At 35.5% G+C, this 17,071-nt stretch overlaps 1 pseudogene; it reads left to right on the top strand.

Moving 5' to 3' along the window:
• Positions 1-13,093: 13,093 nt before the first annotated feature.
• LOC138804409 (GATA zinc finger domain-containing protein 1 pseudogene) lies at positions 13,094-14,832 on the top strand (annotated as a pseudogene).
• Positions 14,833-17,071: the final 2,239 nt, after the last annotated feature.

A 17,071-nucleotide genomic window follows, 5' to 3' on the forward strand; every position in this document is an offset into this window, starting at 1 on the left:
CAGAGTTCAGGCCCCATGACTGGACCAAAAAACAAAACAAAACCAAAAATATTGTTAATTGTTGCTGTCTTTATATTTTAGTTCCTCTATATGAACCCATTTTAGGATACAAAGCTGACAAAGATAGGATACCAAGCAGGTACCCTTAAATTAATTATACCACACCAATCAAGCTTTTGTCCATGAGTCCCTATTGCAGTGATAGCTTTTCAAACTTAATGGGTTCAAGGTAATCCCTGCTTGGGAGTCATTTCTATTTATCATACTGTTGCTGCAATTTGGCCAGTTTTATTGACAGATTCCCTCCTTCCTGGCCTGTTAGTATTCTGACTGAAGTGTAGAATATTACATGAACTGAGATATCTCATCACAGCACTGAACAAAATCACTTTCTGGATACTTTCTCAGCAACAAGAAAGATCAAAGTTTATCATGGGACAAAGTTTATCAAGGGAACAAAGTTTATCAAAGGCCAACACAGAGCCACTTGAAAGAAATAACTTCTCAGGTAAGAAGTGATACTCCAAGTGAAGTCACTTGTGCTTGTAATTTCAAAATTAACTAAAGGTCGAGAAAAATATTTATAAGCATGGTACCTGATGCTGATGCCTGTCTACTCCCCAACAAGATGGGAATTTGTACCCTTGCCTTTCTTTTTTTTTTGTATGTAATATATTTTTATTGTGAAAACACTGTACAGAGGGGTTACAATTACATTGGCAAGATAATGAGTACATTTCTTATCAAGCATTATAGCCTCCTCCTTGGTTTCCCCTTCCTATTCCTTCCCATCCTCCCCCCCCAATCCTCCCAACTCCTACTCCTCTCACCAAAGTTGCAAAGTTTGTTTTCGACATAACGACTTGCAAATCTCCTTGTTGCAATGGGTCTAACTGTATCGCTATTTAAACGATTTGTTTTTCCCCTTCCCCTCCACAAATTATACCGACATCAAATATAGTAAAAGCAGGGGTTATACTCTGGGGGAGGGACATACAAAGCAACAAAGAAATAATCTTATAAATGCGTTAGAAACAATCGCATGAAAGAAAGCAAATTTGAATATATATCTTAGGGTTCATTTACCTAACATCACATTACCTAATCTTTTCTGCTTCACTCACACATATATTAAATATTGCAAATAAGGGAAACCATGGGACCTATGTTTCTTTGGGCCTGGCTTACTTCACTTAATATAATTTTTTCCAAGCCTTTCCATTTCCTAACAAATGGGGCAATGTCATTCTTTCTGATGGAGGCATAGAATTCCTTGTCTTTCTATCACCAGCTATTAATAAGGCTCCACAAAAAAAAAAAAACTGAGATATTCCTTTCCATATACGGTGCTAACAACTTGAAATACCATGAAGCCTAGATTAAGAAATAGAAGACATTTTTCATGTGATCTAGTCAACAATAATTTGTAGCTAATGACTTAGTCCAAATGTTTATAGATCTACAGTAACAAACTGACTTCCTAGCTGCTATGATTTCATTTTTAAAAATTCTCAAATACAGATATGTGGATACAGGCAAAGGGCATGTCAAAGGGATGTCAGAACAAATCTAGTTCAAACTAACATCTGGAATAATCCCCATAACACATATCAACTTAGACAGTAAGATACTCAACATGGGTCTCAGGAGAGATACCTGGTTTGGGTTGCCTTGACTATTACCTTTCCTGAGACCTCTATCTAATACAATAATTCTGGTATTTGGCACCTCTAGTTTCAACCTGATTGTTAAGCTTGAGATTGGAGCCTATCAAGCTACAAATTCCCATTAAAAGAAACTTAATATAAATTGTCCTTTGCAGTTTTAATGTATCCCAAAAGGACAACACACAAACTATATGCTATCTGCCTAAAAGACCCTTCCTTCTAGCAGGATGACAAACAAACTTGCTGCACTCTCCTCTCAGCAAAAGTGGCCTGGAGAAATCATTGCCAAGAGAGGCAGCATTACAGGGCAGGTCTCTAACAACCTGAATCTAATGGTTAACAAAAATAACAGCTTCCAAGATTTTTCCAAACTTCAGTTTACCTGCACAAAAATAACAGCTTTAAAATTTCCCAAACTTCATTTTTATCCTGTGGAACTTTATCCACATGAACATCTTAGCAATAGAACGTGGTTTCAAAAGAGCCACAACACTTCCTCTCCACCAGAGGTAATACACTCATCGAAGCCCAACTATAGAATGAATCCTGTCACTGAAGTACAGATTATATAAAACAAAGAATTTAGCCAACCTACAGAAGCCTGAAGACAGAGCACACCAAAAGATAAGAAAAAGGCACATCTTGTTTTAAAGAGATTCACTATGTCACATATTATTTAACAAAGAAAAAAAGGTACAGTTGCAGATTGAGAAAACACTATCCAAGGTCTGCAGGCTTGGGAATAGCTGCCTGAGAGGAAAGACCAGAGGGCTGTGAATCTTTATCACTAGGGCACTCTAGGAAATCTGTGTCTATGAGAAAAACAGCTCAAATAAATCGAAGAAATGGAATCATTTGAATGAGAATGAAGCTGGTTTCTGCCAAACAGGCTTGGGACTCCCTGCTGAATCAAAGAATAGACACATAGCACCAGCCAGCAGCAAAATCTCAGAGGCCCTTTCCTCCACCTAAAGTTTCAATTAAAGTTTATAATACACACAGAGGGCAATATTGCCAGAAGCAAAACATCAAAATTTCTGTGTTTTATTTATTGATTCAATTGTTCAACTCTGGTTTTTCCAAATTGTAATTTATAATAAGGCCATTTAACGCCACCAATCATTTAATCCATTTAATATTTGATTTCTCTCTTCTTTAGTCTCTATTTTGTTTATTTTTAAACTGAAGCTATCATATCTGAATCACATCCTAACAATCCTTTCTTTGAAATATATTTCCATCCCTTCATTGCCACTTCTCCTCATCTATACTACCCATACCTCATCATCCAAGATATAAACAAATTCAGAGAGGATGGATGAAAAAAGACCTTACAAACAAACTCATCAGGAATTAAGGAGTAACTATACTTATAACGAAATCAATTGCAGGTCAAAATCAGTAAGAAGAGACTAAAATATTATCACCTCATATAAAAAATGGAATGAATGTTCCCTGAAGAAGAAATTATGGGGGTCAACATGTATTCAATTAATAGAGGAACACCAATTCAACAAACAATCCTGGACTTACCAGTACTGACAAAATCCAAAATAAATAAAAAATAATAATAAAACCCATTTTGTTTTATTATTATTCACATCTAAGGTGAATCTCTTCTTTAGTTAACTGGTTTTTTGGTGTGAGTGAAATATGGATATGAATCTAAGTAACTTGACTGACATCTTGGCATCTTGCTATTAATTATAGATGGGGACTTTCCAAACTCTAGAGGTTATAGAGGACACTCTTTGGACTGTCATAACTGTCATGGGCTCCTGGAAACTACCACTTCATCTAGGTAATTGGGGTCCTGATTGTCCTTTATTTTCCCTATGAATCATCACTTTATTAAAATTAAGTATCCCCACCTAATCATTTAACCTATATATTATCACTTTGTTAGAGTTAACTATCCCCACCTATTTTGCCTATGTATAACCATTTTATTAAGAATAAGTATATTCACTTTGCCTTTGTATAACCACTATTATTAGGAATAATATCCTCATTTAGCTTGTTTTGTTTTATGTATGACACTTTTGTTAGATTGTTAAGATTTGTTCTTCACCTCAAGTACACGTCCTTGTCTTTAGAAACTATGTGCTAGCTCTGTTTTGGGCTTCTGGTCTTTCAGACAGGAGTCCACCATGCAGTCGCTGGCTTTTTAATAAATACTCCAAATTCGACCTTCTAAATTGTGGCATCTCTGAATCCCAATAATTGAGAGTACCTTACAACAAGAGGACATAAAGTCTTCCATTAACAAACACATTTTACAAACATATATACATATAGATATACCTATATATCTATATGTATATATACTTATATATCTGAATGTATATATATATATATATATATATATATATATATATATATATCCTCTAAAATCAGGAAAAAGACAGGATATTCATTTTCTCTACTAATTTCCAATAAAGTGCTGAAATTCCTAACCTCAGCAATAAAAGGAAATGATACAAAAGGAACCCAAAGAGGGAAAGAAGTAAGGAAATTATCCTCATAAACAGATAAAAACTTACTTCTGAAGTACCTAGATAAACCCCTCATTCTCAGGTGCTGAAGCCAATGAATACTTACAGCAAATGAGTAGGAAAAGAAAGGAAAAGTAAAGGAAGGAAAGAGAAAAAAATCCATTCTTTCCCATATATGAAAAAAAATGAAGTTGAGGATTAAATTGGGAAAGAAATGCTGTTTGTAATACTCTGAAAAAAATAAATTAAAATACCAAGTAATCAATATATATATATATATATATATATATAGATTACTTGGTATATATATATTATATATATAATATATTATATATATAATATATATATTATATATATTAACAGCTGAAGGACCATTACAACTAAAACTATAAAATATTGAAGAAATAAACTGAAGAAATGATTAAGAGTGAAAATACCTCCAAGTTCTCAGACTTGCAAAATTAGTATTGTGAAAATGGACATACTGCCAAAGGAAATCTACAAATTCAGTACAACATACATAAAAATCCCAATGTCATTTTTGACTGAGATAAAGACAATATAAAAATTCTAATGAAAGTTCTAGAACAACAGAAGGAATTTTGGGTAAATTAGCAATAATGAACGAAGGTATGACATTCCAAAACTTTAACTTTACAACGAGCTACAGTAGCAAGTAAGATTGGTACTGGCACAAAAATAGGTTTGAAGACCAGTAGTATAAACTAGAAGTCGCATTAATAAACCCATATACTTGCGTGCATCTGGGATTTGATAAAAGTAGTAAAAAGTACATGTTGGAAAAAATGGCAATCTTTAACCAATGGTGTTAGGAAAATTGGATATTTGAATATGGCTGGCACCTTATTGGTTACAAGGTTGGGTGGCAGGACCTAGCATCTTGTCTTCTTGCTGGGGGAAGGAAATGCCCCCACCCATCACCTACCTCCCAGGTGATGGGCATGCCTGGAACCATGGAGGCTGTAGCCAGTACTTGGCTGAGAAGTTAATGAATCTGTCAGTCCATTGCCTGGGACTGGGAATTTCCTGTGGCCCTACCCTGGGCTTGGGCCCTATTTAGGCCCAGACCAGCCTAGCTGCCTCTACCATCATGTCTCCATGATCCTGTCCTGTGTCCTGTCTTCTGGCTTGTCTCTGGTCATCATGGCATCCCAAATTTTGTTCTCCATCAGAGCTGAATTAGCTTGCTGGTATTGTTTTTGTTCTTTTCTTCCTCTCTCTCGTTTTTCCTAATTCTGTTTTGTGTAGTTGAGTGCTGCAGGCCTTTGTAACTACGGTCTGCCTGTAGCCTGCTAATTGTATAATAAAGACTCCAATATTTTATATTAAAAAATGTGGCTTCTGGGATGATTCACCTTATAACACATCCATATGTAAAAAAACCAAAGCTGGATCTCTTGACTGTCACACTGTCTACTCAAAATGGAACAAACACTTCAATTTAAGACCTAAAATCTTGAAACAAATACAAGACTGGTTAGGAGGAACACTAAAACTACTGGCATATTAGGAAGGAACTTTCTGAATACAGACCAGGGGTTCAGCTTATTGATAATTGAGAAATCATTTTGTAACAAGGCAAAAAATGTCTGTACAGCAAAATTTGTATTTAATCAAGAAAAAAAAATCAATGTACTGATAGCCAAAGTACAGCCATTCTGGACTTTTGAAGGCCTTTACTGAAAGTATCCATTGTGAAGGCCTTTACTGAAAGTATCCATTGTGAGGACTTTTACTGAAAGTATGAACTCAGGTTCCTGGAAAAACTGCAAAATGTCCTAATAACATTCTGCCCTAGCTACAGCCTAGCAATAGCCATCAGTGGATGACAGGAAGGTACCTAAAGCTCCAGATGTTTCTTAAGATAACATAGTTAACATAGTTTGCTGCTTAACAACTTAGCTCATGCATGCCAGCCAATAAGATTGTTACAAGATTCACTCATTAAATTTCAACCAATCATGTAACCCTTAAGTTGGAAACCCCCTACCCTTGCTAAACTGGGAAGTCAGGGCTCTCAACTCTGACCTGCTCCACAGGTGCCCGTTGTGAGTCCAGGCTGGAGTTTGCAATAAATGACTCTCGTGTGCTTGCATCAGAATCAGTTCCTTGGTGGTCTTTGGGAATCCTTATCTGGGCATAAGATCTCAAAATGGAACATCTTTATCAGCTATACATCTGACAAGGGCATAATATCCACAATAGACAAGGCAATCCCAAAGTAAGCTGTCCTAAATTCAGTAAACCAATGAGTGGACAAAGAAATCACATAATTTCTCACAAAAAGAAGAAAGAATTACCAATAAAGACATGAGGAAATGCTCAAAATTCTCATTTTAATATGAATCAAAGTTATATTGCGATTTCATCTTACCCCTGTGAAAGCATCCTATATCAAGTATACAAAAAATAAATGCTGGTTGTGAGTTGAGGAAAAAGGAGCTTTAGTATACTGTTAGTGGGAATGAATGTAGTGTAATATTCAGGAAGACAGATTAAATATTCCTAAAAACTCAACATAAAACTAGCTTGTGATCAAGCAATACCATTTTTGGTCATCTATCCTGAATATTACAAGTCAGTTTGCAGTAAAGACTCTTGAACATCTATGTTTCTTTTTTCACAGTTTTCTATAACCAAGGAAATCAAACCGCCCAATGCTTTCTGAGCGGATAATGAAAATGTTGTGTGTATTATATATGTATATATATATATATATATATATATATATATAAACACTTTTAAATCAAATGTATAGCATAAATTATTACTCCTTTTAAATTCTTTAATAACTGATTAATAAGAAAAGTCAAAGGAGTAAAATTGTTCTCTTGCTTTCCCTTATCTAGTTTTCCTGAATCATGTCTCTCTACTTTGTGTGATCACCTCCAACCATAGGCTACAGAGAATTACTAAACCTGGAAACTTGCTACTCTCTTCTTGAAAGGTTCTTCAGTTGTTCCACTCAGTATGATTATATCATCTTCTGCCATCAAAATAAATATAACACAATGGCTACCACTCAGAGTGCTATTTATTCATTCATTAGTTAACAGATTTAGCTGAGAGTAAAGCACTGGGTAACTGTATTCATACACACGCCTGTTCTCCTATGTCAGTTGAGGCCTCATTATCAACCAAAATAAAACCTTAAGTTCTATGACAAACAGCTGCTTGTCTCAAAACATGGCAATTGGTTCTGAGAAAGCAAATATTTTTAAGCGGTCCACTTAAGAGGACTTCTTAGGGTAACAAAACTAAACATGTTGCAATGTACAGAGAAGACATTATAAAATCAACTAAGACTTCACAATTGCTGTATGAAAGACAATCAGTCATTGACACTTTATTGGTTCAAACGTATTGGGTGGTCTATTTGTTCGTTGCCAGACTTATCAATCACACCAATCAACCATCTATGTATTATTCTTGACTTCCATATTGCACCCTCCCTCTCTGTTTTCTTTCTCTTTTTCTTTTTAAAATGGAAACCATCACATCTGAACCATAGTTTCTACAAGTTAATCCTCTTTCAAATTGGGCTGTAGATCCCAACTGTGTAAAATGTTAAGGGATCCCAGAAACCTAAAGAGGAGAATGGGCAGCCATCTTACAACAGCCTGAAAAGACCACTGACAGCAACTACTATAGGAAAAGTATTTTGGAGAACGACAGTACACTATCTTCTAGAGTCTGGTTTAACAAGGAAAGCTACAGCTAAAGATTCTTAAAATTACTCTTTGTAAGCCTATTAGCTATTAATCTGTATAAGATTATCTCTGGTTTCTCCAAGTTGTAAATCAGAAGGAGGTGATTCACCTTTCAATCTTACCACACTTTTCCCCATTTTTTCTTCCTTGCTCTTCTTAAGGGAAATGATTGTATATGAAATATAATAGCCACCAATTATTCCTTTCTTTTTCTTTCTTTCTTTTTTTTTTTTGCAGTCACAGGTTTTAAACTCTGGGCTTCGGCACTGTCTCTGACCTCTTTTGTTCATGGATGATGCTCTACTACTTTGAGCCACAGCTCTACTTCTGGTTTTCTGGTAGTTTTAGAGATAAGAATCTTACCAATCAACCTTCTCCATTTAATCCTTGAGCTTCATATCACCAAACTTTTCCCCCTTTTTTTCTTTTTCACACTTCTTTAATGGAAATCATCTTATCAGAACCATATTTCCCAACAATTATTGCTATCATATCTGAGTTTCAATCCCTGTATACAGTAATATATATTACTCATGTATCTCCCACCTCCATTCCCTAATTTTTATCAATAACAAACCACCTCCTAATAATCTGCTCAAATAATGATCATTTGTTTTTCGGTTCTATTTCCTTTGCTGTGTTTTTTTATTTCAGCCTTCTATTTCCTGTTTCTGAATGTCCTATTGGCTAATGTACTTCTTCCTCTTCTTCTATTATCCTTTCGCTTTTTTCCTTGTCATTCCTCAGACTCCTTATTACTGAAGTTTGCACCTAAACATCTGTGTATGCATTTATTCTTTTCTCCACAGTTTCACAATACGGGGTGAATACCACATTAGATACCTTTCCCCTCCCCTGAATAACTCATTTCATCTCCCCACTAACCTGTGCTGTAAATACCTACTCTCAATACTTCCCAACCAATATTGTAAAATACTTCCAATTATTCCAACAGAACTTCCCCTTCATCTCTGAACTACTCCTACTCTGTGAATTATAACCTTCCAGAACAGGAAGTCTCTCAGGAAAATTCATATATTTATAGTAATTACTTATTTTTTTTCAAAAGTCAAGGGTACAGGATAGATTCTATTAGTGTTACAGGGTACAGGAGAAATCATGAACAAATTTCATGTACTTGAGTTAAAGTAAATTGAATATTGAGTGATGTAATGACAATAAAAGTAAGAAGAGTTGTACATATATTTAAGAGATGATCCATGACACACACACACACATAAAATGAATTCAAACAACACTAAAGTTCTAAAAATGTCATATCCTGTATTTTAAAAAGTCCTTGATTCCAACAAAATAGTATGATATGTACAAAAATTGGTAAATAAGTACACAACAAGCATGAAAATAAAAAATACAAATAAGAAACCACTATGCATGGTGACAAATGCTTCTTATTTTCAACATGCTGGGTGCTAAGGCAGAACAATTGAGTGTTTATGGACAGCCTGTGCTAAAATAATAAAATTCTGTGGGAAAACAAAACCAAACAAACATAAGAATAAAAAAGTTTGTATGTGATCAACTCAAAGAAAAAATAAAAGTAATAACTCAGGGACACATAACATAGCAACAGATTCTCAAGGGGAATAAGGGAAGATAAAATTTGGCATATAACCAAGAAACCACACAGAAGAAAGTCAAAGTAGAAAAGTACATAGAGGGGGAAGAATGCTAACAGTTCTCTGGACCAGGAGAGGGAATAAGAAGTCAGCAAGACTTTTGATTTTTATCAATTTTTATCAAGTTATCCAACGTAGGGATCCGTAAACTCAGTGGTAGGAAAAATAAACCAAAATAAAGAGAAAATAAGTGAAATGAGGCAAAGCCCTCAATCAATTTTCCTATTTTTTAAAATATGTGGTTTCAACTAGAGAGAAAATAATGCTAATAACAATACCTAACTGCTAGCCAGCTACTGGAGGTTCACACATGCAATCCTAATAACTCAGGAGACAGAGATATGAGGACTGCAGTTCAAAGACAGCCAGAAGGTCAATCAGACCTCTTACTCCAATTGCACAGCAAAAAACTGAAGTTGTGATGCAAGTGGTAGAACTCCAGATTTGAACAAAGAAGCTGAGGAAATGAGATCCTGCATTGAGCTCCAGTTCTAACATAAAGCACACCCCAACAAATAACTAGTATGTTGCTGGCAATAATAGGAAAGGTACTACATTTAAATCTGTATTTCATAGCTAAAATATAAATAAATTCATATATAGTTTAAATGAAGTCATGAAAGCATTTGAAGAAAACAGACATCAAGTTTTCTAACTGTGGTGTCAGGGACAAATCTAAAAGCAAAACACAAAAATAAAAAGTAAGAAAATACCAAAAAATATTTGAAAAAATCATTTTTATATGCATGATAGGGTGACCTCTACAGTGATTGGTTAGTTCCTTTTCCTCCCCTTTTATGCCATGCAGGTTTTTTTGCTTTAAAAATGTTTGTTGTGTGATAATAAATTCCTGCTTGACTTGACTCCCTGCTGCATCTGTCTGTCTCTGAGGCTAAGGGAGGCTGGGGAATGGGCAAGTGGCCCACTTACCTTTCCTCGGACCCTGTCCATCTTCCATGAGATGGACAAAAACCCAACAGATATGTTTATGGTTTATAAAAATTAATTTGCAATACATTTGATAGTTAATATCATAAACTTTTTAAAAGGTTTTAAAGCCTTTAGATACAAGTGTGCAGGCAGCAAAATGAATACTACAACTTTTTTTAGTTGTTTTTCAAAACTCGCTAAAATGAAATCTTTCTATTCTACAGTAGTGGCTCACACTTTTAATCATAGCATCTCAGAAGGCTGAGGGTCTTAGCTCAAAGACAGCCCAAGCAAGAATGTCCTTAAGACTCTCATTTCTAATTATACACCAAAAAGCTACAAGTAGAGTTTATAGCTCAAGTTGTAGAGGACAATAAACTACAAAGCACCAGTAAGGCCCTGAGTTTCCTCCCCAGTACTGGCACAAAAGACAAAATAAAACATATTTGTAATCAAATGAAATAAATTCATGTATTACTGAGAGTAATATAAATTGTCATAAATTTTCTAGAAGGCCCATTGAAAATATGTATAAAAAGTACTAAAGGCACAAATGTTCTTTAATCAGTTGGCCTTTTACTCAGTGTAGCAAACATTAAAATTAAGGCAGCTTGGTAAGATAAAGTAATACTTATCTTAACTTAAAAGTACTATTCTAAGATATTAAAAGTTGCCGCCAGTATTTCTCATTCTCATTTCTTGCTTCCTACCTCAACATATAAGATTAATAAACTAATATTATTAAATAACCAATATTATCTACTGGTTAGTAAGAACTTATCCAGCGACTGAAGGAAAATAAACTCCTCCAACAGCTCACTCAAAAAGTTCACTTCATCTTCTACCACAAAGTACATCTATTCACTTTCAATTCACCTATTGCCTTTATAAATATAATCCCTTTCCTGCTTCTAGTGACTAAAAATCCAAATGGTCATCTTCTTCATAAACAACCTCAGTAAAGATACAGCACAATTACATCCTTGGACTCACATGACTTAACCAAAAGAAAACTTCAATTAAAGAGGTAGCAAGGCATTTGTTAATGGAATATATAAATTAATCTATTCCATTACCATTTGCTCTATACCTGCTGCATGAAAGCAGGACACATTTTCTAGAGCTAGGATTAGAACTCAGAAATCAAGACTCAAGTTCAAGAATAAATATAACAAGCACTTTGGAAAAACGAGGAATGGAAGGGTATCAATTCGTTATCATCACAGTGATTGAGAATTGTATCCTCCCTTCCCTCCCTGAGTCTCACTGAAGATTATGTGACAGGGAATTAGTTCTTTGCAAAGAGCACAGAGTTCATTTTTGAGATTCCAGCCAGCAACGTTTTCTGGATTATGAGGGAGATAGGTAGCTTAGGTGCTACCTATCATCTGTACCTAGATACTGAATCCCCTTACATAAAATCCTCTGTATTTCTTCAACATTTTCAATGGCATGCTAATTTCTTTTATTGTTTCTTTGTTCATTTTTTTGGTTTTTGATTGTAAAAATACTGAACAGAGGAGTTACAGTTACATGAAGATGGTAATGAATACATTTCATATCAAGCATTATTAGCTGCTATGTTTTTAATATCTTAAATTTCTTAATTATTTTATTCATGCCTTAAGAGGACTAGAATGGAAAAAATAACATTTTTCCACCATGAGCTCATATTTACTCTAAGATACCAAAATTGCTTATAATTGTATATATTTCTCCAAACTCATTTTTCTGCTATGGCTCCATGGATTGTATATCTTTATATACCAATTAAATTTGGTATGCCACACATGCAATAACTGACCTAGGGTATGAGGTTGCCATGTTTCTATTTCTCACTGTATATGTATAAACATATGTATGTTTATACAGAAGCCAATTTCTTTTCATTCTAATTTATATGAATTGGACTTTTGTCCAATTTCATCCAAGTTTTCTGGTGTCAAGTAATTTTTTCTACTTTGAACACAATGTGAATCACATGTCATACACTCAACTTTTATGGAGAAATTTTTGCCAACTGTGATGTGGTTTATCTACCAGATTCCATCCATGCGGGAACCATATGGCAAAGGTGCTTTCTATCTATGCTACATTTCATTTTGTTAGTCACTGAAGAGTTAGTGACTGCATTTTAGGTACAGGTTCAATAGTAACAGTGGGGCAATAAGATGCCTTAGAGAATAAGACTATTAACATGTGATAGTTATACTGGCATAAATTTGTGTGCATATGACATCACAAAGCTGATAGCTCATCACAATTTTATCACAGCTTAGTGTTCAGACAAACATGAATGCTAGAGTTGTACTAAAAACTGCAGATGCTAATCTTACTGAATTCTGTTCAGGATGTGACACTGCTGCTTGCTATTATAGCTACAGTAATCCAGAGGGCAGTGGATTTCAGTATGGCCAAAGATTACTTCATTTGTGAATCTAGTCATTTGGGTTGAAATCATTGACTATTTTTTGTTTCAATGCTCATTTTGATAATGCTGCTCCATAGCTATTTTCACCTCTTGGACCACCAAGACATACTGAATTAATCTATTTTCATTGAGAAGCACCATATAAGGTACTGTATTATTTTGTTTCAGATTATTTCTATTTATTCATTTATTTAAAAAGCTGCCAGAAAGAAAGTTTCCACTAAAGGAAAAGGGTGAAGACATATTTTTATTTTTATTTTATTTTATTTTATTTTATTTTATTTGTGAACATACTGTACAGAGGGGTTACAATTACATGGGCAGGATAATGCATACATTTCTTAACAAGCATTGCAGCCTCCTCCTTTGTTTACCCTTCACTTCCTTTCCCAACCTCCCCGCTCTCCCCCACCCAATCCTTCCCCCATTATCCCCCACCGACCTTGTAAAGCTCGTTTTTGACATGAAAATTTGTACTTCTCATTGTTGCAACAGGTCCACCTGAATCCTTAAACGACTTGTTTTTCCCCATCTCCTCCACAAGTTATACTGACATCAAATATAATGAAAGCGGGGGTAATAATGTGGGGGAGGGACATACAAAGCAAAAAAGAAATAATCTTATAAATGCATTAGAAACACATGCATGAAAGAAGAAAAAAACATTAAAATACATATCTAAGGGTTCATTTTCCTACCATCACATTATCTGACCTTTTTGGCTTGACTCATACATATACTAGATATTAAAAATAAGGAAAACCATGGGACCTGTGTTTCTTTTGGCCTGGCTTACTTCCCTTAATATAATTTTTTCCAAGTTTTTCCATTTCCTAACAAATGGGGCAATGCCATTCTTTCTGATGGAGGCATAGAGTTCATTGTGTATATATACCACATTTTCTTGATCCATTCATCTACTGAAGGGCATCTGGGTTGGTTCCATATCTTAACTATGGTAAATAATGCTTCAATACACATAGTTGTGCTGGTAGCTTTAGTGTGGTCTTGTTTGTAAACATTTGGGTAAATGCCCAAAAGTGGGATTCCTTGGTCATAGGGGAGCTCTGTGTGAAGTCTTTTGAAGAATCTCCATACTGCTTTCCAAAGTGGTTGAAAAAGTTTACATTCCCACCAACAATGAAGTAAGGTTCCCTTCTGTCCACATCCCCTCCAGCATCTGTTGTTGTTAGAGTTCTTGATTTTTGCCATTCTAATTGGAGTGAGGTGGTATCTCAATGTTGTTTTGATTTGCATTTCTTTTATGGCTAGTGATGTTGAGCATTTCTTCATGTGTATATTGGCCATCCTTCTTTCTTGTTCAGAGACGTTTCTCTTTATATCTTTAGCCCACTTATTTATTGGGCAGTTGTTTATTTGAGAATTTGTTGTTTGGGGACTTAATTTTTTGAGTTCCAAGTATATTTTAGATATGAGACCCTTGTCGGTTGTATGGCTAGTAAAGATTGAAGACATATTTTTAAATTAAAAAATCCCATCAGAGCTCCTGAGTCTGTTTCCACCATCATCACTGCAAAATCAATGTTCTACAACGGAGTATATTACCAAAATGGTGATGATGTTTCTGTGATTGATAATCAACATGGAAAGCTCTACTATGCTCAGATCAGGGGTTTTATCTACGACCAGTATTGAGAGAAGAGCGCAGCACTGATGTAGCTCATTCCCACTCGCTCTAACCCCACAGATCAGTTTGATCCTTTGTCTCATATCATATGGCCAGAGGAAGACCTTCCCAGGAAGATGGAATACTTGGAATTTGTTTGTCATGCACCGTCTGAGTATTTCAAGTCAAGGTCACCACCATTTCCCACTGTCTCCACCAGACCAGAAAAGGGCTATATATGGACTCATGTTGGACCTACTCCTGCAATAATGTTTAGGAGACAGTTACCAAACACTTGTAGTTACAACTAAATCAGAGGCTGGGAAACTCAGTAATATATCCCTTACCCAGCATGCCTAAGACCCTGGGTTCAAAACAAACAAACCCAAAAGTGGATTTTTCATTTTCTTATATTTATACAACTCTGAAGAAGATAACTTCTTCCACGAATTGCTTTTTTTGGTCGGTTGTGGGGCTTGAACATGAGGCCTAGGTGCTGTCTCTGAGCTCTTTTTGCTCAAGGCTAGTACTCTACCACTTTGAGCCACAGCTCCACTTCTAGTTTTCTAGTGGTTAATTGGAGATAAGAATCTCATGGACTTTCTTCCCTGGCGTGGCTTTGAACCATGATCCTCAGCTGCTAAGTAGCTAGGATTACAGGAGCCACCAGAGCTCAGCCCATAAAATTCTTATATGGGAAACTAAAAAGTGTGTTCCCAATCACCTAGTAATTGTTAACAAATTCTGCCAAGCCTAGCATGGGGCAGATTCAGCTCAACCAGTCATGATGGAGGTTCTTTGATCAGGCAGGACCCCATTTCCCTGTTTGGGGTGGATATGTTCTGCCCTCAGAACAATTTCCAACAAGTCTTACTCCATCTTCTGTATCATCTCTATGAGGAGCCCTGGTTGTCCCTTTCAAGCTAGCATCCCATCTTTGTGTCTACTATTTCCACGCAGACATTTCTTTGTCAGTACATGGGCTTGAACCTCACACTTGGCATTGTACTGCTTGATTCATGCCTCAAAAAGTCATGACTTAGAGAAAACAAAATGTATTTGAAGGTGAATGTTAGCTTTCTGTTTGTGTATCTTCCCAGGCAAAGGATGCAATTTCTGAGAGACCATTAGGAGTAGGCACGATCTGTTTTTATTCATAATTTACTTCCAGAAACTCAAAAAATGGATTATATTTTTATATAACTACAAAATATTCAGTTTTAAACTTCTCCTCAAAGGTTTAATCAAGTAAAATGTTGCCTTGATCAACAATAAAAAAAAGTAGTGTGGGCTTCCTTTAATGATTATTTCTAATTCAGATTAAAATAGGCCTGAAGAAAGTTTATCTGTAAAGCTGGAAATTCTGATAATTACTCTAATTCTCTTATAAATTAAATATTAAAGCTTTCTATACATGTTCCTAATAATTAAATGTACTTGATTTGTATGTAAAGTTCTTCTTTTGAAATTTTATTCTATACAATGTTTTCTATATATGACATACATATTTTATATCTATTATACTATTTTATTATTGAATTAGATGTGTACACCTATTATGTTATGTTTTTTATGACTTTATTCTATTTAAATTTCAATTATATCAGTAAGATTTTGACTTCCTCACATCCTTACTTCTGATCTTATGCCAGCTACTCTTCTTATTCTTACTGTCCTCCACAGGTGCTCATACGTACTATGTATTGTTGAAATCTCCTATGGTGTGATCTTACCTTATGGTCCTTATTCATTGTCCCTTTGCTCATACGTACTATGTATAGTTGAAATCTCCTATGGTGTGATCTTACCTTATGGTCCTTATTCATTGTCCCTTTGCTTTCTTTCCTTTGTATTTTAATACTTGGGAGCTTAGGAATTTTACTTGTGCCATCTTACCCTTTTTGTGTGTTCTAGATGAAAGTGTATATCTGTGATTATTTGTGTCACTGTAGGTTTTAATATTTGGCTCTCTACCTTAATATTTTGTGTTAATATAACTAACTGGTTGCTGTAGTTATTTTCTGAATTATAAATTTGTTAGGCCAATTTGAATTTGATAATTATGCTACATATTGTGAGCTTCTTCTAATTCTAAATTCTTCTAACTCTAAAGATCTTTGCCACTGATTTCATAAACCTTATGTGTCCATTTGTGTGATCACAAGGCTTCACCATCTGTGACAGCCTATAAATACATACCGCCTGTTGCTCAATTACATACTGAGTGCAAGTACCACAGCAACGATTTCTGCATGTCGTGCAGACAGTGAGGTGCCTTACTCCATGAGGCATGTGCCGTCCTGAGGTTTGGGGCATGCTGCTTTCCTTGGGCCATGGGGGCTAACCCATCTCAAACAGGGATTAGGGAGGTTATTTGACCAGGCAGGACCCCATTTCCCAGTTTAGGGGTGGAGTTGTTCTGCCCTCAGAACGAATTCTGGCAAGTCTCACTCCTGGCTGATACAGCTCAATCAGCCATGATGGGGGATCTTCGACCAGGCAGGACCCCATTTCCCAGTTTGGGGGTGGATATGTTCTGCCCTCGGAACA

This window comes from Dipodomys merriami, unplaced genomic scaffold, assembly GCF_024711535.1.
Source record: "Dipodomys merriami isolate MVZ:Mamm:240054 unplaced genomic scaffold, mDipMer1.0.p SCAF_3607, whole genome shotgun sequence".
Classification (NCBI taxonomy): Eukaryota; Metazoa; Chordata; class Mammalia; order Rodentia; family Heteromyidae; genus Dipodomys; species Dipodomys merriami.